Source organism: Eptatretus burgeri, chromosome 10, assembly GCF_056783735.1.
Source record: "Eptatretus burgeri isolate ZD-2024b chromosome 10, Ebu_testis_v1, whole genome shotgun sequence".
NCBI lineage: Eukaryota > Metazoa > Chordata > Myxini > Myxiniformes > Myxinidae > Eptatretus > Eptatretus burgeri.
The window spans coordinates 67103088-67127908 of NC_140970.1; the positions used below are offsets into that span (position 1 = coordinate 67103088).

The 24821-nt window shown below is 41.6% G+C and overlaps 1 protein-coding gene across 1 annotated transcript in view; it reads right to left on the minus strand.

Annotated features, from left to right (window-relative positions):
* Positions 1-24821, minus strand: part of GIGYF2 (GRB10 interacting GYF protein 2) — a 412728-nt gene that overhangs the window by 70867 nt on the left and 317040 nt on the right. The window contains exons 31-33 of the mRNA XM_085898803.1: positions 9775-9900; positions 8864-9022; positions 8696-8781 (exon numbers count right to left, since the gene is read on the minus strand). The gene's annotated coding sequence lies outside the window, so the exon portion shown is untranslated. The remainder of the gene's footprint in view (positions 1-8695; positions 8782-8863; positions 9023-9774; positions 9901-24821) is intronic.

The following is a 24821-nucleotide window of genomic DNA, read 5'->3' on the forward strand; positions in this document are numbered from 1 at the left end:
GTTCCATATGGATATTGTATGATAGAGTGTTTAGAATAGATTGTGTTTTAACGATGGGAAGATGGGTTAGGGTTTTTTAAGGGCTGCCGCCGCATTTTTTCACAATACATAAATGGTCAAACCAAGTATTAATCAAACGAAAGAGTGGAGAAAATCTCAGTCTTGGTATATAAATGGAAAACATAATGAATATGAAAAATATCAAATAAGTCTTATTGAAAAAATAACTAAAACAAAGGTAAATAAAACAAATAAGCGAATCAATTTAAAAACTAGCAAGTTAGAGGATGTAAAGAAAAAAAATATCCTTGAATGGACTGAAAACTTTGATGGTTATCAATTGAACAATGAAAAAACAATTTACTATAATCTCAAAATGATATGTGGCTCAGGAGGTGGTCAAACAAGAGCATTAAGAGAAGTTTATCATTTCGTAATGGCACAAAAGGGGTATCTTAAAAAATGTAAAGATTCAAATGTTTTGTTTTTAAATATTTTAGATGGGGATTATTGTGCAAAGAAAATTAAAGGATTGAAGGAATTTGAGAATGAACAATTCTTTATAGGTTCAATGAGTGAGCTAAACAATATGCATTGGTTATTTGAAAAAGAGTGTCCCGAGGCTTAGATGCTTCAGATATTTCTTTAGAATCACCTTTAACAAATCACATTACTACTTTGCTACTTGAACAAATCTTTATCTTGTCGCATTGGTTATTTGAATAGAGTGCCCCTAGGTTAAAAGGGGAGACAAATAAATATACCTTGGGATAAAAAGGGGGTTTACTTTTTAGGGAAAAAAATGAATCGCTGAAAATCCCCTAATCATTTACATGGGAAAAGTGAGCCACAATCAGTATATTCACCCTACTTCTAATATTATGATTAAATTACCTCACGCTTCCTCTAACACATTCATTAAGGAAATAACTAAACTACACTAAGCAATGTTAACCCCTCAGGATCATTTTCACAACAGTATTTTTACATCTCACTTGGCAAACAAAATGAGACAAGCAAATATTGAGTGATGCCATAACACATTAACTTAAACGATGCACTTACCCATCTTGTGGACTAAAAACACATTTTGTGGCCTTCATTAAAATCATGTTCACATGCACATAGTCTCTTCCTAATCAGCCAAGTTACGTCCAGCCAAGGTGCCCTCAAGCAATGGTGAACTCATTTTGAGATTAGCGAGCGATAATTGTGGCCCAACAATCTACAAACTGATGAAACAACAGGATTTACATCCCCATATGAAGCATGGCATGCATCCATAGAGGTAGTGCCCCATGCTGGCTTTCACTACACCAGAGCAGCAGTTTGTTGGTATTTGGTTGTTTGATGGAGATCACAGGTGAGTACCTTCAACTGACAACATTCAATTTTTATCATCGAAGTTCTAACTCGGTTGGGCTTTGGAGCTTTCAAACAGTTTTAAATCCCACAGTATGGGTTCATTAAAGCCACCAGATGGTGGACTCGAGTCAATGCCATATGCATTTAAAGAGCAGGTTGCGAGTCACCAAACATGTTCTGAAAATTTATCAATATGATTATATGTGCATTAAATAGTTCAATGCAAACTATTGTGGTTGCCTAACTATTGGGAAAATTAATGAAATTTAACTCTGAAGTTGTTATTTCTCGAGGCTGTTGAAAAAAAACAGCCGCGTGCCATATATGGATGGTGACGTCACGTTCTCCAAAACAAAGCGGACGCTCACTCGCTCATTGAAGAAGTGTCCAGTTCAGCGGGTCGTTCTTTCGCTTTTTTTGAGCTTGCAACTGTCTATATTATCCTTTTTTATTTTGAATTATTGTAGAACAAAGTTATTTGGATATTTGTACATCATGCCTCGTACGTTTGTCGTCATGTTTTGTGAAAATGGCTGAAAAACGGGTAATTGCTCCCACCGATTCCGGAAGGAATCAAACATTCGCTGGCAGCGGATAAGATTTGTACAAACAAAACGGGCGAATTTTCCCCCAAAGAAAACGGGTAAAGAGGACCCTATGGATAGACTTGTCATTTGTGGTGACCATTTCACAGCCGAGGATTACGAAGACATAAACACATCTGGTCACCACTCTGTGAATATGAGTTGTTGGTTGACAAGTTCTCCAGATACTGCTCTGTCACAGAATCAATTGTTGAGTTTAAGTGAGAAAAACCTTGAAATGTATTCTTCAAGAGTACATGGAAAACACATAAATAAACTTTCTGAAAAAGGCAAGCATGAAAAAATTTCTCAACAAATCAACCTATTGTTGATTAAATTACTTTTTTAACAGCATCAGCACATTGGGCTATTTCATTTCAATTGAAAAAATTGATCAATTTTCCACATTTTTTCTAAATTTGGTAGAATATTTCCCAATGAGACTAAACATGTTTTGGTATTTATATGCCACAACAGTCTCTTGAAAGTTGGGGTTTGTTCTAACTGTTCACTTTCACTGGGGTCAAGCTCAGCTGTCAGAAAGACTTCAACGCCAAGGCTACGGTGTATAATGTATTTGGATCCATTGTTGATTCATTCTATTTCTGACTCTTGAGTGAATAGGGGGTTAAAAATTATTATATCAAGTCACAGACGAATCAAACTTTACATTATTTTATGCATCGAACAAGAAAATGAAAATCTACAAACCAATCTGTCTGGTGGAGTCTGTCAGTGTGAACTGCCGGGCAGTCAGTCCTGCCACTTGCACACAAAATAGGCCGTTTTCTGGCACTTGCAAGTGGCTCAAATTTATATGGCTCAGAGCCAGAAATTCCATAGTATAAATTCCCATCATCCTCCGACTCGTCCTTGGCAATATCGGAATGAAAACACTCAATTTCGTCGCCGCTGAAATCACTCTCTGATTCGCATCTCGCCATTATTCACACGCTGTTTCCGAATGTTGACGAAGTTTTCGGAGAACGTGATGTTATAGCATCTTCGGTAAATTCCAGTCTGTTTTTCAATCACTGACAAAAGTTTTGACTTAATAGTTATATTAATTTTAGCATATTTTGAGTTTTAAATGTAAGAAAATAATTGCCCAATGATTATTAATGTGATTACAACCTTCGAATCACACAAAGTCATCAGCGACCAAAACCTGCTCTTTTATGATAAAAAAATTTAATCAGACGTGGTTTCCTGTCATGATATTCCATCAGCAGCTGCAGTGAGACTGTCAATGCATTTTGTAATATATTATTGTGACATTTATTTAAAAACCATGCAACAAAGACAAAAGGGGATGAAATGGTCCATATGAAGTTTGGGGTGGGGGGTAAGGGGATAAAAATTAAATAATATTGCAACTGACAATGTTGCCAGAAAAACGACAGGTGGCAATTAGACACCATGTCTTTTGGTTGACAGTTACAGTACAGCATGTCTATCCAGACTAAGATGTAATAATACATGGGGCCAACAGGGTGTTTGAACCATGCAGTGGACCGTTTATGAACGGCTCCTGCATCATCACATCAGCCCTAACCATCATTACATGTTCAACCATCATCATACTTAATTCCATCATCATGTTCCACATCCTCAATTTGAAATGGCAGACGATTCAGTCAGCGCTTTGCAATAGCTGTCCCTTTTTGATCTGAGTACAAATTTAATCAACATGTGCGAGTTATTACATGAAACTATTCAGGATAAAATGTCCAATCTATTCAAATCAAATTGTTGTTGAAAATATAAATCGAAACAAGAAAGAGTTGTTCAGAAATGGGCATTAGACCAGGTTGAGTTATTCATAAATGGACATTAGACCAGGTAGAGTTATTTATAAATGGGCATTAGACCAGGTAGAGTTATTTATAAATGGACAATACACCAGGTAGAGTAATTTATAAATGGACATGAGACCAGGTAGAGTTATTAATAAATGGGCATTAGACAAGGTAGGGTTATTTATAAATGGGTATTAGACCAGGTAGAATTATTTATAAATGGACATTAGACAAGGTAGAGTTATTTATAAATGAACATTAGACCAGGTAGAGTTATTTATAAATAGACATTAGACCAGATAGAGTTATTTATAAATGGGCATTAGACCAGCTAGAGTTATTTATAAATGGGCATTAGACAAGGTAGAATTATTTATAAATGGACATGAGACCAGGTGGAGTTATTTATAAATGGGCATTAGATCAGGGAGAATTATTTATAAATGAACATTAGACCAGGTGGAGTTATTAATAAATGGGAATTAGACAAGGTAGGGTTATTTATAAATGGGTATTAGACCAGATAGAATTATTTATAAATGGACATTAGACAAGGTAGAGTTACTTATAAATGAACATTAGACAAGGTAGAGTTATTTATAAAGACATTAGACCAGGTAGAGTTATTCATAAATGGGCATTAGACCAGCTAGAGTTATTTATAAATGGGCATTAGACAAGGTAGAATTATTAATAAATGGACATGAGACCAGGTGGAGTTATTTATAAATGGGAATTAGATCAGGGAGAATTATTTATTAATGAACATTAGACCAGGTGGAGTTATGTATAAATGGACATTAGATCTGGTAGAATTATTTATAAATGAACATTAGACCAGGTGGAGTTATTTATATACGGGCATTAGACAAGGTAAAATTATTTATAAATGGCCATTAGACCAGCTAGAGTTATTTATAAATGGGCATTAGATCAGGTGGAGTTATTTATAAATGGGCATTAGACAAGGTAGAATTATTTATAAATGGACATGAGACCAGGTGGAGTTATTTATAAATGGGCATTAGATCAGGGAGAATTATTTATAAATGAACATTAGACCAGGTGGAGTTATTAATAAATGGGAATTAGACAAGGTAGGGTTATTTATAAATGGGTATTAGACCAGATAGAATTATTTATAAATGGACATTAGACAAGGTAGAGTTACTTATAAATGAACATTAGACAAGGTAGAGTTATTTATAAAGACATTAGACCAGGTAGAGTTATTCATAAATGGGCATTAGACCAGCTAGAGTTATTTATAAATGGGCATTAGACAAGGTAGAATTATTAATAAATGGACATGAGACCAGGTGGAGTTATTTATAAATGGGCATTAGATCAGGGAGAATTATTTATTAATGAACATTAGACCAGGTGGAGTTATGTATAAATGGACATTAGATCTGGTAGAATTATTTATAAATGAACATTAGACCAGGTGGAGTTATTTATATACGGGCATTAGACAAGGTAAAATTATTTATAAATGGCCATTAGACCAGCTAGAGTTATTTATAAATGGCCATTAGACCAGCTAGAGTTATTTATAAATGGACATGAGACCAGGTGGAGTTATTTATAAATGGGCATTAGACAAGGTAGAATTATTTATAAATGGACATGAGACCAGGTAGAGTTATTTATAAATGGGCATTAGATCAGGGAGAATTATTTATAAATGAACATTAGACCAGGTAGAATTATGTATAAATGGACATTAGACAAGGTAGAGTTATTTATAAATGGGCATTAAATCAGGTGAAGTTATTTATAAATGGGCATTAGACCAGGTCGAGTTATTTATAAATGGGCATTAGACAAGGTAGAGTAATGTATAAATGGCCATTATACCAGATAGAGTTATTTATAAATGGGCATTAGACCAGGTAGAGTTATTTATAAATGGGCATTAGACCAGGTAGAGTTATTTATAAATGGGCATTAGATCAGGGAGAATTATTTATAAATGGACATTAGACCAGAAATAGTTATTTATAAATGAACATTAGACCAGGTAGAGTTATTTATGAATGGGCATTAGACAAGGTAGAGTTATGTATAAATGGACATGAGACCAGGTGGAGTTATTTATAAATGGGCATAAGATCAGGCAGAGTTATTTATAAATGAACATTAGACCAGGTAGAGTTATTTATAAATGGACATTTGACCAGGTAGAGTTATGTATAAATGGCAATTAGACCAGATAGAGTTATTTATAAATGGGCATTAGACCAGGTAGAGTTATTTATAAATGGGCATTAGACCAGGTAGAATTATATTTAAATGGGCATGAGACCAGGTAGAGTTATTTATAAATGGACATTTGACCAGGTAGGGTTATTTATAAATGGGCATTAGACCAGGTAGAGTTATTTATAAATGGGCATTAGATCAGGTAGAATTATTTATAAATGGACATGAGACCAGGTAAAGTTATTTATAAATGGGCATGAGACCAGGTAGAATTATTTGTAAATGGGCATTAGACCAGGTAGAGTTATTTATAAATGGGCATTAGACCAGGTAGAATTATTTATAAATGGACATTAGACCAGGTAGAGTTATTTATAAATGGGCATAAGACCAGGTAGAGTTATTTATAAATGGGCATTAGACCAGGTAGAGTCATTTATAAATGGACATTATACCAGATAGTTGTTTATAAGTGGACATTACACCAGGTACAGTTATTTATAAATGGACATTAGACCAGATAGAATTATTTATAAATGGGCATTAGACCAGCTAGAGTTATTTATAAATAGACATTAGACCAGTAGAGTTTTTTGTAAATGGACATTAGACCAGGTAGAGTTATTTATAAATTGGAATTAGACCAGGTAAAATTGTTGATAAATGGCCATTTGACCAGGTAGAGTTATTTATAAATGGGCATTAGACCAGGTAGAATTATATAAATGGGAATGAGACCAGGTAGAGTTATTTATAAATGGACATTAGACCAGGTAGAGTTATTTATAAATGGACATTAGACCAGGTAGAGTTATTTATAAATGGGAATTCGACCAGGTAGAGTTATTTATAAATGGACATTAGACCAGGTAGAGTTATTTATAAATGGGCATAAGACCAGGTAGAATTATTTATAAATGGGCATTAGACCAGGTTGAGTTATTTATAAATGGGCATTAGACCAGGTAGAATTATTTATCAATGGGCATTAAACCAGGTAGAATTGTTGATAAATGGCCATTTGACCAGGTAGAGTTATTTATAAATGGGCATTAGACCAGGTAGAATTATATATAAATGGGCATGAGACCAGGTAGAATTATTTATAAATGGGCATTAGATCAGGGAGAATTATTTAGAAATGAACATTAGACCAGGTAGAGTTATTTATACATGGACATTAGACCAGGTAGAATCATTTATAAATCGACATTAGACCAGGTAGAGTTATTTATAAATGGACATGAGACCAGGTAGAGTTATTTATAAATGGACATTAGATCAGGTAGAGTTATTTATAAATGGGCATTAGACAAGGTGGAATTAGATATAAATGGATGTGAGACCAGGTAGAGTTATTTATAAATGAACATTAGATCAGGTAGAGTTATTTATAAATGGACATTAGACCAGGTAGAGTTATTTATACATGGACATTAGGCCAGGTAGAATCATTTATAAATCGACATTAGACCAGGTATAGTTATTTATAAATGGACATGAGACCAGGTAGAGTTATTTATAAATGGACATTAGATCAGGTACAGTTATTTATAAATGGGCATTAGACAAGGTGGAATTAGATATAAATGGATGTGAGACCAGGTAGAGTTATTTATAAATGAACATTAGATCAGGTAGAGTTATTTATAAATGGACATTAGACCAGGTATAATTATTTATAAATGGCCATTAGACCAGATAGAATTATTTACAAATGGGCATTAGACCAGGTAGAATTATTTATAAATGGGCATTAGACCAGGTAGAATTATTTATAAATGGACATTAGACAAGGTAGAGTTATTTATAAATGGGCATTAGACCAGGTGGAGTTATTTATAAATGGGCATTAGACCAGGTTGAGTTATTTATAAATGGGCATTAGACCAGATAGAGTTATTTATAAATGGGCATTAGACCAGGTGGAGTTATTTATAAATGGACATGAGACCAGGTAGAGTTATTTATAAATGGGCATGAGACCAGGTAGAGTTATTTATAAATGGACATAAGACCAGGTAGAGTTATTTATAAATGGGCATTCGACCAGGTCGAGTTATTTATAAATGGGCATTAGACCAGGTAGAGTTATTTATAAATGGGCATTAGGCCGGGTAGAGTTATTTATAAATGGGCATTAGACCAGGTTGAGTTATTTATAAATGGGCATTAGACCAGGTTGAGTTATTTATAAATGGGCATTAGACCAGGTGGAGTTATTTATAAATGGACATGAGACCAGGTAGAGTTATTTATAAATGGGCATTCGACCAGGTCGAGTTATTTATAAATGGGCATTAGACCAGGTAGAGTTATTTATAAATGGGCATTAGGCCAGGTATTAAAGGTGTTACCAGTTGTCGTAAATTGCATTTGCTCGGCTTAAATGGTTGTATTTGGTTTCAATCGCTCAACTGATTACAATAACTTTAATTTAGCTTTTTCAAATGTTGACGTCGAAACATGTCATCTGCAATGGTAAATTTATCCAACCAACACATTTTAGTTTTGTATTTTTAATTAATTTTCTGAAATTTGTCGAATGTGTTTTTCATTTGGAAGTTGAGGGTTACGATGTGTAAATAAAGGTGGAAAAGTTCGATTTAATACAATTTAATTCCAGGATATAAGGGAACAAAAGGTGACAATTTTGAAAAGGGGGTGTACACTTTCTATAGGCATTGTATAATCCTCCCCCTAAACATTAAAACAAAACATGTGTGATGGACTTGTGCTTACCTGTCATGTGGGATGCCATCAACAGCAGGACGAAGGGAAACATGGAAATGAAGTTGGTTCTCGATCTCTTATCCATCACTTTTTGCCTGCAGAGCGAAAGTTTGGTGAAAATGAGTTATTTTGCAAACAAAAGCGCAATAAGACAATCTCTCCAAACGACGCACTTACCAGGCACGTTTGCAGCTATGACGTTCCTCGAAGAATTGCCCCTTGGGAGGAGACCACGTCTCGGTGGGGTCGCAGATCCAGTTCAGGGGAGCAATGGGCAGGTGAAGACAAACGGACCACACACAAGCCTGCTGTCTTCGGGGAGTGGAAAGCCAGAGGCTGCTTGGGCAAGGAGTGGGGGGGGGGGTGGTTGGGGGTTTGGGGTACACAACTTTGCGAAAGACTAGTATTTTTTCGAGGTTTTTACAGTGGATGGGCTGCTTGTAATCAAGAGCTATTGCAAAATATGATGAAATTGCAACAATGCGAGACACACTCCAAATAAAAACGTCAAACATTGCGGAGTACAAGTCCATTAAAGTTTCACGTTTCTCCTACTTGTGCAATGTTGAGTCGTAAAAACCCTCGAACGACGTATTCCTGACTTTTAAAACACCATAGCCATGAATTTAAGAAAAATCGTTAAGATCAAGAATATAAACATTTGCAATAAACAAAAGGGAGAGGGAAAGGGGGCTGGGTTGGCGACGATGGTGCAAACGTTTCTTGCTGATTAGATTGGAGATTGTAAATGGGGAGAAACCTAGGGGGCGTGGCCGAGGGGGAGGAGCCTAGGGGGCGTTGCCGAGGGGGAGGAGTCGAGGGGCGTGGCCGAGGGGGCGGGCGTTCCACCGTTTCTCCGAACGAGATGCTCAAGATAAGTCCGATATGCATAACGATGGATGCAGAAATAAAACTTCTTTTTCTAAGAAAACGTCCACACACACACATGAGAAAATCAGAAAACCGTTGGTGCAATTGTTGGACGATTTCACCACGGTGACACAAGGATTTAGAACAACCCTCGTACACCCAAAGGCCACCACCACAATATCCGTCAACACGTGACGTCATGCCAAAGGTAAACCTACCTGTAACCTGGGCCACGAGGACCTGTCAAGTGGGAAGATGAGCGCTTGTGGTCAAATTAGGATGTTGTCGTTTTCCGAGTTATTGTAATAACTCCACGAGTCTGGGCGGAACAGAGTTCCTTCCATCTGCGGCACAAAGCGGAGACGTTAGGAAATGTTGCAACAAATCGTTTGGTGTGCCACCCCCCACGTGGTGCCCAAAGATCACGCACGGACGTGGCCGATTCGCTGATACCGGGATGGGAGAACAATTAAAAACAGGCTTTTTGAAAAAAAATCATACAATTAGTGTTTTATTATTATTATTATTATTATTTTTAAATCTCGGCAGTGCGTTCCGTCAGCAAGCGGCTTGCTATCGCTTTCCAAGCCGATTCCATATCAACCGCTTTGCAAGCTGCTCGCCTTGCCGCTCGGCAAGTGAAGCAAGCGACAAAGAGCTTCGTTATGTTAACACAAACGAAACACAAGGAAATCGAACACAGGTGGAGGACATTCAGCCCATCATACCTGCGCAAACATCATACTCATTTATCTACACAAGATCCAAAGAAGAAAATGCAATTAAATAAAAATTTAATTAAATTTCTTATTATGGTTTTTAAAAATTTCTATTATTTATTTTAAAGTTTTTATGTTGTTTTTTTTCTTTTTCTTCTTCCCCTGAGAGGAGGGGGCATGGGCTTGGTTAAAAACATACAACATCAACCACACAACACCCCTTGATGAGACCCTCACCAACAGCACTCTGTACACATACACACAATCACTCATCAATGATCAAACTACCAAAAAGTCTTATCAACATCCCTATACCCTCCCATCTCCATAACTTCCAGGTACATATCTAATTCGAATTTAAACTTATCTACTGTTTCTGCTGCCACTACCTTTCCAGGTAGACCATTCCATGCACTAACTACTCTGAGTGAAAGTCCCCTTCCTCACTACCATCTAAACCAGTGGTCTCCAACCTTTTGATCCCACGGGCCGCATTCACTACTCCCAAGGATGTTGGGAGCCAGAAAAAAATTGATGCATTTTATTGAGAAACATTTTCAGAGTCAATGAGAAACTTGATGCATTTTTAATTGTATTTTTTTATTAAATGTAATTAATTTTAAATACTGCCGCAAGATAAAATGAAATTGATTTGATTCCTCCCAGCGGTAAGTGGCGGTGGCCGGCAGCGGCATTGTGTAAGGCTTTTCAGGTCATGGCGCCGGCCGGCAGTGGCATTGTGTAAACCCCTTTAAAATTGCAACATGGAAATGTGTTTTGATTGGAAAGTCCTCACGGGCCGCAGGTTGGGGACCAATGATCTAAACTCTCCTCTTCTTAACTCTCAGGCCATGGCCCCGAGTCCTATCATTGTTTACTCTGATGAATAATTAATCTACACTTATTTTATCTTTACCTTTCATTATCTTAAACATCTCTATCATATCTCCTCGTAACCGCCTCCTTTCTCATGCAAAAGCCCTGTCTCCTTCAACCGCTCCTTATAGCTGAGTCCAGCTAGGACCAGAATCAATCTAGTAATCCTGCGCTGAACCCTCTCTACGGCATCTATGTCCTTCCGGAACTGTGGTGACCAAAACTGCACACTATATTCTAGATGTGACCCTCACTAAATTCCTGTAGAATGTTAACACCACCTCTTTTGATTTATAATTGACCCCCCTCCTTATACAGCCTAAACCTCTATTTGCTTTATTTTTAACTGCCTGGTATTGTGCTGCCTGCTTACCTCCCGTATCTATTACCACCCCCAGATCCTTCTCCTGTGTGACACGCTCCAAAATTACCCCTTGCATCCTGTAATCTCTATTTTCATTGTTCTTTCCCATCCCCAACACCTTACACTTGCTCAGGTTAAATTCCATCTGCCAATCTTTTGCCCAATCTAGGCAAGGAACTACTTTCCTGAATCTGAACACCACCCCCTCTGCTACCCACCTTACCTCCAAACTTTGTCTCATCTGCAAATTTGGGAAGCCTACTCTTCACCCCACTATCCAAATCGTTGATGTAAATAATGAATAGTAATGGTCCGAGTACTGATCCCTGAGGTACCCCGCGACTTACTTCCTCCCACTCACAGCCACTCTTTGCTTCCTACGACTCAGCCAATTTGCAATCCAATTAGCTACCTGACCAGCCACTCCACAAGCACTCAATTTGGCTAACAACCTCCGATGTGGTACCTTATCAAATTCCTTCTTAAAGTCTAGACACACTATGTCCACTGCCTTTCCCTCATCCACACAATCAGACACTGCTACATAGAACTCTAAAAGATTTGTTAAACAGGAACTACCTTTGGTAAACCCATGCTGACTATCTTTAATTAGTTTGTATTTGTTTTAATCGTTCCTCATCTGGTCCTTAATTAATGTCTCCAACACCTTCACTACAACTGAAGTCAAACTAACAGGTCTATCGTTTCCCAATTCTTCTCTGGATCCTTTCTTAAATAATGGTGTAACATTTGCTATTCTCCAATCCTCCGGTACCTGTTCTGACTCCAGGGAACTATTGAAAATATCCGTTAATATCTCACTTATCTGCTCAGCCACCTCCATCAATACTTTCAGGTGCATACAATCTGGACCCGGTGCCTTATCTTCTCTAAGATTTTCGAGCTGTTCCTATACTTCCTCCACTCCAACCTGGATCTTCTGTGAAAGCCCTTTCTCACCTCCTCGATAGATACACTCAGCAATTGGCAATTCTCCTGACTGTTCTTGTGTAAAAGTTGAAGAAAAACACCTGTTTAATAAGCCTGCCATCTCACTTTCATCACTAACCACTCTCCCGGTACTATTCCTCAATGGGTCTACACTGGTCCAAACCGATTCTTTTCCCCTGATATACTTAAAGAAAGCCTTGCTATTATGTTTAATATTCTTAGCCAGGTCCTTCTCATACTCTCTTTTGGCTTGCCGAGTTATTTTCTTCACTTGTTTCTGTTTGCTCCGATAGTGATTTAAATCTAACTCTAATCCTGTTATTTTAAACTGAATAAACACCTGCTGCTTCTCTTTAATAGCGTTCCTTATGTCATTGCTGAACCACCCTGGCCTCTTTCTACTTCTAGTTTTCACCTCATTGGAATGTACTTACTCTACGTGTTTGGTCCTTAAAGGTTTCCCATTTCTCTGATGCCGATTGTCCTGTTGTTAGAGTCTCCAAATTCTCCATCAACCAATTCTCTCCACATACCCTCAAGGTTTGCTTTCCTGAAATCTAATACCTTACCCTAGTATCCCGAACTCTAACCCTTAACAGAATCTTCACACACACACACACACACACACACACACACACACACACACACACACACACACACACACACACACACACACACACACACACACACACACACACACACACACACACACACACACACACACACACACACACACACACACACTGTTATGGTCATTTGCTCTTAAACGCTCCCTGACCTACACCTCCTCCGTCATATTGGAATCGTTACTTAATAGGAGTTCGAACACTGCACTCACCCTCGTGGGCTTATCCACAAACTGGGTTAAAAAGCAATCCTTGACTAAAACTCGGAAATCCTCATCTGCTCTGCCCTTTTCTGGACCCAATCTATCCCTGGTAAGTTAAAATCCCCCATAATCAATCCTCTTCCCTTACCACATGCCCTTTTGAATTCATGTACTCCTCCTTCCTCCTCTTCCTTCACACCCAGAGCCCTATAAAGGCATCCTACCAGTTTCTTACTGTTTTTACAATCTCTAATCTCCACCCATACAGAATCCTCAACATTGATTCCTTCCTTAATGTCACCCCTTTCTCTTGATGCAATGCTGTCCTTTACCCAGATTGCTACTCCTCCTCCTATTATCTCCTTCCTATCACACCGATACACCTTGTGGCCTTCCAATCCTGTCCTCCAGTTTACTCTCCTCCTTAAACCATGTCTCACTCACTGCAACTATATCATACTCCTCGCTATCTACTTTGGCTTCAAGCTCTTCCATCTTATTATTTAAACTTCTGGCATTGGGATGGAGAATATGTTTAACTTTTCCCTTCCTGAAATTTTATTTTCTTACCTGGCCTTACTCATCATAATTACATCATCAGTTCCTTCCTTAATACCTTCTCCACCCTCCACTGATCTAATTTTTGAGGACCACACCCAGGACCTCATTTTTGAGTATTTCACTTATTTGTCTGTGAACATTCTTGAAATAGATGGCATCTCAAAATGCAAAGCCCATCCGCTTAATAGTACTCGAACTAAACTTATAGTTTTTAAAAATTGTACATTTTATTAATTAGTTTTCTCCGTATTCTCATAAAAAAAAGGTTTGTTGAATATTTGATGACAAAAGCTCAAATGATGCAAACCGATATGGCTTGGACAGGCAGCCATTACCATTGTGTACCATGATCATTATCAGTATGAGGGTGCAGAAGGTGCAACATATGCATTGGGTTACATCATTGTTGTTGTTGCATTATTATGAGTGTTGTTATGGTTTGAGTTGTCGATTGCGTACGTGAAGACATCATCGCGGAAATAAACGCGCTCTCGCTTGTAGCACTATGGAGTCTGTGTGAAGTCATTACAGAAGGGTACCCAATTATTTTTGTTTGGATGTTTAAAAAAAATTATTATTGTTCTCAGCAACTGCTTGAGAGATTTACACAAAACTTTCAACATTGGAGCACCTCGCGATGGATATTTTTTATGACAACGATGACGTCATAAGTGATGTGGTATGACAGCCATGTTGGATTAAAGGAAAAAAACTTTGGACATCTCTTGCTTGCGGCACAATGGAGTCTGTGTGAACTCATTCCATGGTGTCAGAAGTGTGTTTTATATTCACGCCTATGCAGAATCAACCGCCATCCATCTCTCTCGACATCTCAACATGACATCGCTGAACTTCGAACATCCGTCGATCGACAGGGATAGCCTCAATCTCTATCAGGAGTTTTGGAGTTTCAGCAATCACATCAGTTTTGTCTTGTCTGGGCCGCTCACAGACATACGACCAAAGCCTCGTCAAGCAGGATGGCTCAGAACGTGGATCGGCGAACAAGGTCGTCAAATTTACAAAACTCGAGCTTGGGAGAAAGGAGACAAAGAAGACCTGGAGAAAGTGCTCGACAGATTTCAGAACTATGTGCAGCCCAGGAAAAATAAGAGAGTTGCCAGACACCGCTTGAAGCAAAGACGCCAGCGGAGTGGTGAGCCTTTTGACCATTTTAGAAAAGATTTGAGGACAATTCTCATGGATTGTGATTACTGAGACCCAGACATGATAAGAGGGTCCAGGAAAAACTCCGACAGGGTAGAGGAGTTCTCACTGGCTAACGCCATAGAAATTGGCCAACAGCTTGAGCTCTCGCAGAAGCAAATGAGAATAGTTTGGGATGAGGAAACTCTCATTTTAGCTCTCAGATATGGAAACGAACAAGGTCAGCACCATACTGAACGTTCGAGGGGCAACACTATCAAGCATGTAAAAGTACAACGTCCCTGCAGCAGATGTGATCAGTCAACGCACAGTCAGGCCAAGTGTCCAGCAATTAATTCCAACTGCTCCTACTGTAAGAAGCCTGGCCACTTGTGAGCAGTGTGTCAGAGGAGACTTTGCAACCACAAGTTCCTTGATGTCGAGACTGATCCAGACCATGTCTTCCTCAAGAACGAGTCCAGGAATCTGACATTCGAAGGATCTATACTCTTCACCCAAGCAGTAATATTGCTATTTGTGACAAGTGGGCACAGACCGTCTCAGTGATGGGTCAGCCGACTCGGTTCCGGATTGACAAGGGCGCTTGGTGAAACACGCCAACACTCAGCTACTATCAATCAGTTCAGCACCTTGCAGGCGATCAACAAACTTCGCAAAAAGCCCTGAAAACTTACTCGAGTCACATTATTCATCCTGTAGGTACAGTGACTGTCTGTCTGTCTGTCTGTCTGTCTGTCTGTCTGTCTGTCTGTCTGTCTGTCTGTCTGTCTGTCTGTCTGTCTCTCTCTCTCTCTCTCTCTCTCTCTCTCTCTCTCTCTCTCTCTCTCTCTCTCTCTCTCTCTCTCTCTCTCTCTCTCTCTCTCTCTCTCTCTCACACACACACACACACACAAGGGCAAGACTACTATGGCCAGTTTTGAGGTCATTGACCTTGATCAGGAGAATGTAATATCAGGTGTTATGTCTGAGCCCTAGGCCTCATTACCAAGCTTGACAAGTTGTCTCTGGTCCATCCTCCAGTCGATGGGCCTCAGCAAACAGTGGTGTCTGAGTTTCCTGAAGTTGGCAAAACAACTGTAACTCTTCCTGGAACTTATTGAATCAAGCTTGTAGAAGGGTCACAGGAAGTAGTTCACCCTTCTCACAGACAACCTGCAGCATTGAAGGAGTAGATAGTTGATAAGCTAAAAGAGATGGTTGTCGAAGGTCACATCACAAAGGTAGAATGCCCGACTGAGTAGGTGAGTTCCATGGTAGTAGCTCTTCGCAACGGCAAAGTCCGCATCTGTAGAGACCCCAAAGACTTGAGCAAGTGCATAAGGCATGAGCACTACCCAAAGAGAATTGTTCAGGAAGTCTTAGCTCAAATCCCTGGAGCTAAGGTTTTTTTCAGTGCTTGATGCCCGCAGCAGCTTTATGCAAATTTGCCTTGACAAGCCATCCTCATTCTTGACCACGTTAAATACACCTGTTGGGAGATGCTGCTGGTTGCATCTTCCTGATGGTTTGAAGTGCTCTCCTGAGATATTCCAGCGAATTATGGACCAGATGCTGGAAAGGATTGATTGGGCAACAGCAGTGATGGATGACATCCTAGTTGCCGGTTGCAACATCATACACCATGACTATGTCTTGAAGCCAGTTATGCAGCAGGCTGCAAGTTATAACCTGCAGCAAAACATTCAGAAGTGCCATTTCCGAAAATCTTCGGTCCCTTACATAGGCCACCTGCTCACAGTAGGAGTGACGTTAGATCCACTTAAGACAGTCGAGAAAATGCCACGTCCAACAGACAAACAAAGCGTCAAGCATTTCCTTGGGTTCATACTGAACAGTATTTAGGGGAGGTTTATCCCCAATCTTAGCGACATGAGCAAACCTCTCTGCGATCTCTGCAAAACTGGTGTGGAATTCACTTGGCAGTTAACTCAGGAGCGATCGTTTGAAAAACTGAAGCATTTGTGCATTTCTGCCCTGGTCCTCCAGTACTATGATGTAAATCACCCAGTCGAAATACAAGCTGATACCAGTCAGAATGCCGTGGGAGCCTGCTTGCTCTCGAATGGCAACCCCGTAGCATTCACATCACGCAAGCTGTTGACTCTCAAAAACTTGTCTTCTGATTGTGTTGTGGCTTTGGGTCTGCCAGACCTCTTCCTGTCAGAGTTTCCTCCTCTCTCTTTCCAAGTGCCTTTTCATGGTGTAGGAAACTGTACTCACTGACACCTTGGCTTCTTTGCAATTTCTCGAAAGGAAAGACCTACACTTTTAAGGGTTATAATAGTCTGTCTGTCTTCCTTTGTTAATTGTCTTTTTCTCACCATTATGACAGCAATATACTACTTCCTGCAGTGCAATATTGTCAAAATAATAGTTCAGAGGGTGTAGCAACAAAGTCTGTTCCAACACTGCGTTTATCCAGCCAGAGAGTTTGTAACTACAGTGGGACCCGCTTAATAGAATCACTTTGGGCCGGACAAATTTGATTCTAATAAGCGGGTGATTCTAATATCCGAGTTCACCAGAGTTGTGGAGTATCAAGCGGATCAAATGTCGAGTACACATACGGAGACAAATACTCAGCATTTAGTTTGATTTATATGACACACTTGCTCAAAACAATGTAACTTACTACTGAAAATAAAACAATTACACGTACAGTACATATGTACTTTTCAAAGCAAAACAACATAGGTTTGTCGATGAGCCTACTCTGTAATGAAAAAATTGTCGATTGTTGCCTGCTTTAACGAGTCTGTGGCAATGGCGGTGACCTCCTTGTCAAGTTTGCGCAGGAAGGCCATGTCACTGAACCCATGTGATAGCAAACCAAGCCTGATCGTCTTAGCTGCAGACATCATTTCCTTGATGGTCGGGACAGAGATCTCCACTTCCTCCTCTTCCTCCACTTTAGTGTTGGCGTCATAGTCTGCGTCAGTAGCAATTCCTATTTCGCGTTGGACTGCCGAAACCATGGCTTCGTCTGTGACATCATCGTCTGTGGTTTGGAGAGTGGCGTCCATGTTGACGAAGTCCTGCCATTGGTCGGGATCCATTTGAAGAGGGTTGGCGAACTCGTCGTCGTCATTGCTCTCGACCCTTTCGCCTTCGCTTGCAGCTCCGATGAAAATTCCTCCTTTGCGCCAGCAGTTCACTATGCCGGTAGTCTTCACATCATTCCATGCTGCGTCCGTAAACAGCATAACGTCGAGGATCGTTATCTTTTTCGCCAAGTCACTCGCTGTCATTGCTCCATCCTCGTTGTCAATCTCAGTGAGCACTTTTCGTAGCATGGCACGGCGGTAATGAGCTTTGAATGAACGGATAATTCCCTGATCTAACGGTTGAAGAACAGAGGTTGTGTTCGGCGGGAGAAATGCCACAGTAATGTTCGACAGTTGAAGTGATTGGGGATGTGCCGGACAGTTGTCGATGAGAAGCAACGCTTTCTGGTCATGACACCGAAGCTCGCGATTCCACTCATCGAGCCATTCAGTGAAGAGGAAACCTGTCATCCATGCGGAGGAATTGGCTCTGTAGCGAACTGGAATTGTTTTGAAGCCTTTGAAACACCGTGGATTCTTGCTTTTACCAATACCGAAAGGAGGACGCTTAGCACCAGTCATCGAGCAGCAAAAAAGCACCGTGATTCTTTCCTTTGGCTTTTTCCCACCGCAGTGCTGATCTCCCTTGAAGAGGAACGTTCCGTCTGGTAAGGCCCGAAAATACAACCCGGTTTCGTCAGCATTCCAGATCTCATCAGCCGTGAAGCCTTCTACGAGATCCGGAAACACGTGGTCAAGCCATTGTTGTTTCCCTCCTACGTCAGCTGCCACTGCCTCTCCGTGAAGTTTCTTGTGGACGATTCCATGTCTTTTCTTGAACCGGTCAATCCAGCCGTTTGTCGCATTGAACTTCTTGTTGTTGAACTTTTCCTTTTCCACGAACTGAGCCGCTTTCTCCCGCATCAGAGGTCCAGAAAGCGGTGCTTCCTTTTCTCTAGAAGTTTGAATCCACTTGACCATTGCTGATTCGACATCGGGTGCGTTGCCGCTTTGCTTGCGTTTCTGAGAAGACGAATCCACTTGACTTTTCAGAATGGCCTCTCGATCTTTCAGAATATTGCATAGGATCGGCTGGTTAATTTCCAACTTGTCTGCAGCTACTCGTTGGCTCATTCTGGGCAAAGCGTCATAGTCCCTGAGGATTTGTGCTTTATCAATGTTTGAACGATCCGTCCGCTTTCGTTTTCTGTCCATCGTGGAAATGACGACACGCCTAGTGCTTAGACTGCAGCTGTCAGCCATCTGCCTATCTGTACAATGACTACCGAAATCACTGTCGTGGCATAGCGTTATTTTTAGCGTGACGTCAGCCGCCTGGTGGCAAAAGTTGGAACTGTGCGGCCAGTAGGCGCTGAACTGTTGAAGTGGATGGCCAGCAGCTGATTCTATTAAGCGGGTTTTTGATTCTAATAAACGGGAAAAATTGTGTACATTTAGATACAATGGAATCGGTCTCAACGATTTTGATTCTATAATACGGGTGATTCTATTAACCGTGATTCTATTAAGCGGGTCCCACTGTAATCAACAAAAGTTGGAAAACCTGTCAGAATTGTTTGCATCAAATTTCAAGGCTTAATTTATTTCCATTGCTGTAGAACAGCTCCAGTTGCTAACCCATTACTTGTTCCCTGAAAAGGGCCATTTTAAAAACTCTGAAATTTACATTATTTTTCAGTTTTTGGTAACCTAAACTTTTTTTTAACCTCTGGCAGTTTACCGCTTAGCTTTGTCCCATTTCAGGTTATTCACTGGACTTGAACTGCTTACGTTTCAGTAAAAACTGGAAAAACGGGGGGGGGGGGGTGTTCTAAATCTTTTGATTGGTAGAGTGTATATATATATATATATATATATATATATATATATATATATATATATATATATATATATATTGTGTTATGGACCTTATGGTCTTATGGACCCTGGAAGGGGGGTGGAGCGATAAACGGGGAGGAACGAGGCGTTGGAACTGAGGAATATAAGGGCGCGCAGGACGCCAGGTCTGGGTCTTCGTGGTGGTTTCGTCTTGGTCTTCGGAGAGTCTTGGGTTCGGTGGTTCGGGTCGAGTCATCGGAGCTCGCAGTCGGTGGGGAGTTCAGGTGTGGCACGGGGGATGCGGACGGGAGGCGCCGCTTTGCCAGCTCTGTCACGCACGCCTGCGCATCCGTGTGGAGAGCGCCGGAGAGAGCTCGCCGGCCCCCGTGGAAGGCCGAGCTCAGCCGCGGCTGTCCTAGCTGCTGTGGGGGACAGACGTCGCGACTCACCCACCATCGCACCATGAGGGTGCAGGTAACCTGCAACGGTCTCGGGGTGGGGGGGGGCGTTCGGTCATCCAGGCTCCACGCAATAAAGGTCTACGGACCCTGTCTGGCGCCCTCGTCTTTGAGGGTGGCCTTTTCCTTTCTTTTGAATGAATGTTGGTGGCACCGTGTCCTGTAAGTAAAAACTGTAAAGTGACTAGATAATTGCTGATAGACGGTCGTAGTGCTTTCACCTTGCTCGTGTCTTTGTCCCCGTCCCATGCATGATTGTTTTACTCTAGAAGTGTTTTTCATTGCTTTTTCTGGTATACGTGCTGTGTGAAATAAATGTGCTTGGTTAAATGTACCCGGTTCGTGGCGTCCTCCTTTCTCCCCATTGAAATGCCATCTTGCATTGCGGAATAATAGTTGGGTTGTTAAATACCGATAATAGAATCGGATCCGGCGAGGTCGGGCGATAATACCCGCTCGGTTATCACTGCAGAACGGAACGGACCGCTTGAGCGGTTCGTGTCCAAGCCGACCTGCGCCGAGGTACGGTCTCCCGGTAGGCTACCCGCGCAGGTACTTAGGTATATCGATATTAGGCGATTGACCCTATTTTGCGCGGGTAGAAAATTGGCTAGGCCGTGGTGGGGATGAAGACCCACCCGTGACAGGGTTCCGGAAGGTCACGAATGAATTGTCCGTCCGGTGGGTGACGCGGCTGCTATTAGGGAAACGCAATCGATCGCAAGCCAGTGGACGCGAATTCGTAACACTATATATATATATATATATATATATATATATATATATATATATATATATATATATATATATATATATATATATATATATATATATGTACATATGCATTGTCGTGTCCAGAGGGTTTAACCCCTTACCTGGACAGATAGCAAAGCTTCTCCCTTGAAGGCCTACAACTGAGACTCAGAGATTAATGCACGCATGGGAAAGGGGGGGGGGGGCAGTGGCAGAGAGGCGGAGGAGCACAGCACAAGGGGGGTTTAGACTCGAACGCCACTACAAATACACAGATACAGCCTCTTAAAAGGAATACATTTAATGAAAATGTATAAATATTTACAAAGGACAATAATTCAAAAGGGTAATTATAATAATAATGAAATTATAAATTGTAAAGTCGAGGCACCTCCTCACACAGACTCAAATACAGACAAAAGGAACACAAAATAAAAAGAAACCCCCTTCTTTCGAGTACTCTTGTACTTATCTTGGCCCAGAGCTGGTCCTTGTGAAACTTGAAATCGAGGAGCTCCTATTCGCATGCACAGAAGTGCACAAAATGGCGCTTCTCTCGTAGCAGGACAAACGCATGCCATGCAATCCACACCAAGGCTCAGAGCCACCAGTGTAACGGCTTTGTGTGCCGATCGTCCTCACTGACCCAACCAAGAGCCAAAGGCCAGTGTCATGCTTCACCACGAGTATTCATGTTGAGGTGAGCCAAATCGCCTCAACATGAATACAAGGATTGTGCCATCCTCCTCGTCGCGTGCGCTCACCCTCAACTCTCGCCTCTCCAAATCCGCAATGTGCCTCCGCTCTGATCATGGCTCTCCACAAATATGCAAGCCTACCGAGTATGATGCCTCTCAAAATGCCAGCCTGACCTTCCTCGCGATCACGCCAATATATCCTCCACCTCCGGGGCGTGGCTTGCTCGCCCGAAACCCGGTAATGCAGGGATTCTGCCTGCTCGGCTAGCTTCTAATGTCACGCCCATCAATCATCTCTCGGCGGCGTGACTTCGCCTGTTGTCACCCTTTGAAGGCAGAGCTTTCTGCCCACTTGGCACGTTTGCTTGTTTTAGGGAGTGTTCCTCACCTTCATTACCGATCTTGAAATACAAGAACATAGGGAAAAATCACAGAGGGGTGATCACATACTGGGGAAGCTTATTTTTAAAGCCTAGCTAATTAACACGACACCCACCACACCCTCGTGTGGTGTCATGTAATACTTAAGCTCACAGGTTCCCTACTTAGTTACATTGAGATGCCTCCTACACGTCCACGGACCAAGCAACTCGACACAATGCGATATTCCCAATTAAATTCTTCCACCTTCCCCCACAATCAAAAAAAAAAAAATATATATATATATATATATATATATATACATATATATATATATATATATATATATATATATATATATATATATATATATACATATATATATATATATATATTTTTTTTTTTGCGAATTCGCGCCCGCCGGTGTGCGAGCGGCCACGTAACTCGATTCGCGGCACGTCGCCCACCGGACGGACAATTCTGTCGTGACCCTCTCGGACTAACGCCGGGAACTAGTCACGGGTGGGCCTTTCGACCTCACCACGATCGTGCCAATCGGCCCCCCGCGTGGGATAGGGTTGTTCGCCAAATTTGACCTACCTAAGTACCCACACGGAGGGTAGACCGGGCGATCGCACCTCGCCGCAGGTCGACTCCGGACACGGGCCACTGAAGCGACCCAATTCCGTACTATCGGGATAACCGAGCGGTGTTATATCGTCGACCTCGACGGTTCCGATTAATTATCGGGCGTATTAAGCCCCTACCAACCCTTTACGTGAAGTAAGATGGAGATTCAATTAAAGAAAAGACGAAGCGAAACGGGAAAAACAGTTCAACATGAGGGACATTTATTCCGTGGCACACGGAAAGCACACATATACAATTACAACAATTATGCACCAAAAGGAATTGCAACAAAAGAAACACAATGCAGAGATACTACCAACTACGCGAGCACACGGCAACACTTACACAGTTTTACTTTACAGACGGCGCCGACAACACATATACTCAAAAGCAAAAGAAAAGGGCCACCCTCAAATACAAGGGGGCAGACGGGGCCTGGGGCGCGAGACCGGGTGGAGCCTACCCGTCTTGTGATGAGCCGCAAATGTGGCGGCGGTTCCCCGACTCCGCGCTCCTCCGCGGGTTTCGTTGGCACTGCTTGGAATGGGGTGGGAACGGGGCCCCCTTTCCGCACTATCTCAGCGCGGGGGGGAAAGAGGGGGGAATTGTTGATGCTCTGGGGAAAGAGGATAGCTGGCTTGCTTGGGTTCCGTGACGAGCGACTCCACTGCGACCTCGACCGCGCTCCCGGCTTCCCCTCTCTGCAGCTCCCCGACAGACTCCGAACCCCGACAGACTGACTCCTCCAGACCCGTCTTGACTGCTGCTGCCACACTCCGCCGCCGCCACACCTCTCCAACTCGCCCGAGCCCAAAAATTACTAAATTCGCCCCGCGCTCGGCACTTTCTAGTACGGCAGGAGAACCCATATGCAAATTTCCGGATCAGGATGAGCTCGGGGGCGGAGCCACGCTCGCCCATTGGACGGAGGAAAAGTGGGCGTGAACCTCCCCTGATCCTCGAATTTGCATATATCGATTCTACTACGACGCGCCTGGAGGCGGGGCCAAATCGCCCCGCGCTTGCTGATAGGACGGATCGGAAGTGGGCGTGTATCATTCCTGATCCGACTTCTCCTCGGAAAGGCCGCTTTTTGCACCCGCTGCTCGGCGCGCGCCCTGTACGAGTCCAGGACAGCCTGACGCTCGGTGCCCACAAGCGGTGCGGGAATGGCCGCAGAAGGAGAGGCGAAGGTGGTGGAGGGTCAAAAGTGGCGGTCCCTGGCCACGGTGATGCTTGGAATGGCGGTGATGCGATGGTTGCGGGATGGTGTGCTGTGAAGATAAAGGTCGTGGCTGTTGGCGTTGTTGTTGTGAAGCGGCGTTGTGATTGGTGGTTGTTGTGTGATGGCGGTTGAGACGTGGTTGGTTCAAAATAAAGATAGAACAGAAAAACGGCTATCTTAAAGGGTCGCAGCCCGAATGAATCACATTTATTCCCTCAAAACAACGGGTTTGGGCTAACTACACATGCATCTATCGAGATATCTCACCTACAAGACCTGAATGGTGGTTTGCGAATTTCCTCAACCACAACAATATGTATATATATATATATATATATATATATATATATATATATATATATATATATATATATATATATATATATATATATATATATATATATATATATCTTCTTTCGGCTGCTCCCGTTCGGGGTCGCAACAGCGGATCATCAGTTATGATCCGCATAATGATTTGGCACAGGTTTTATGCCGGATGCCCTTCCTGACGCAACCCTGGTCGCCTCTTACGACACAGGGATATGGTAAACCTATTCTAACCGGGGCATACACCGGGCCCAGTACACTGGTACTCACTCTGCCGACCTCAGAAGGATGACAGGCTGAGTCAACCTCCTGGTGTGTATATATTCAAGCGGCCAAAGGGGGTTGAACTCAGGAACTTTTGGATCCCAAGCCGCTACGCCACACAAGGATATATATATATATATATATGTATATATATATATATATATATATATATATATATATATATATATATATATATATAT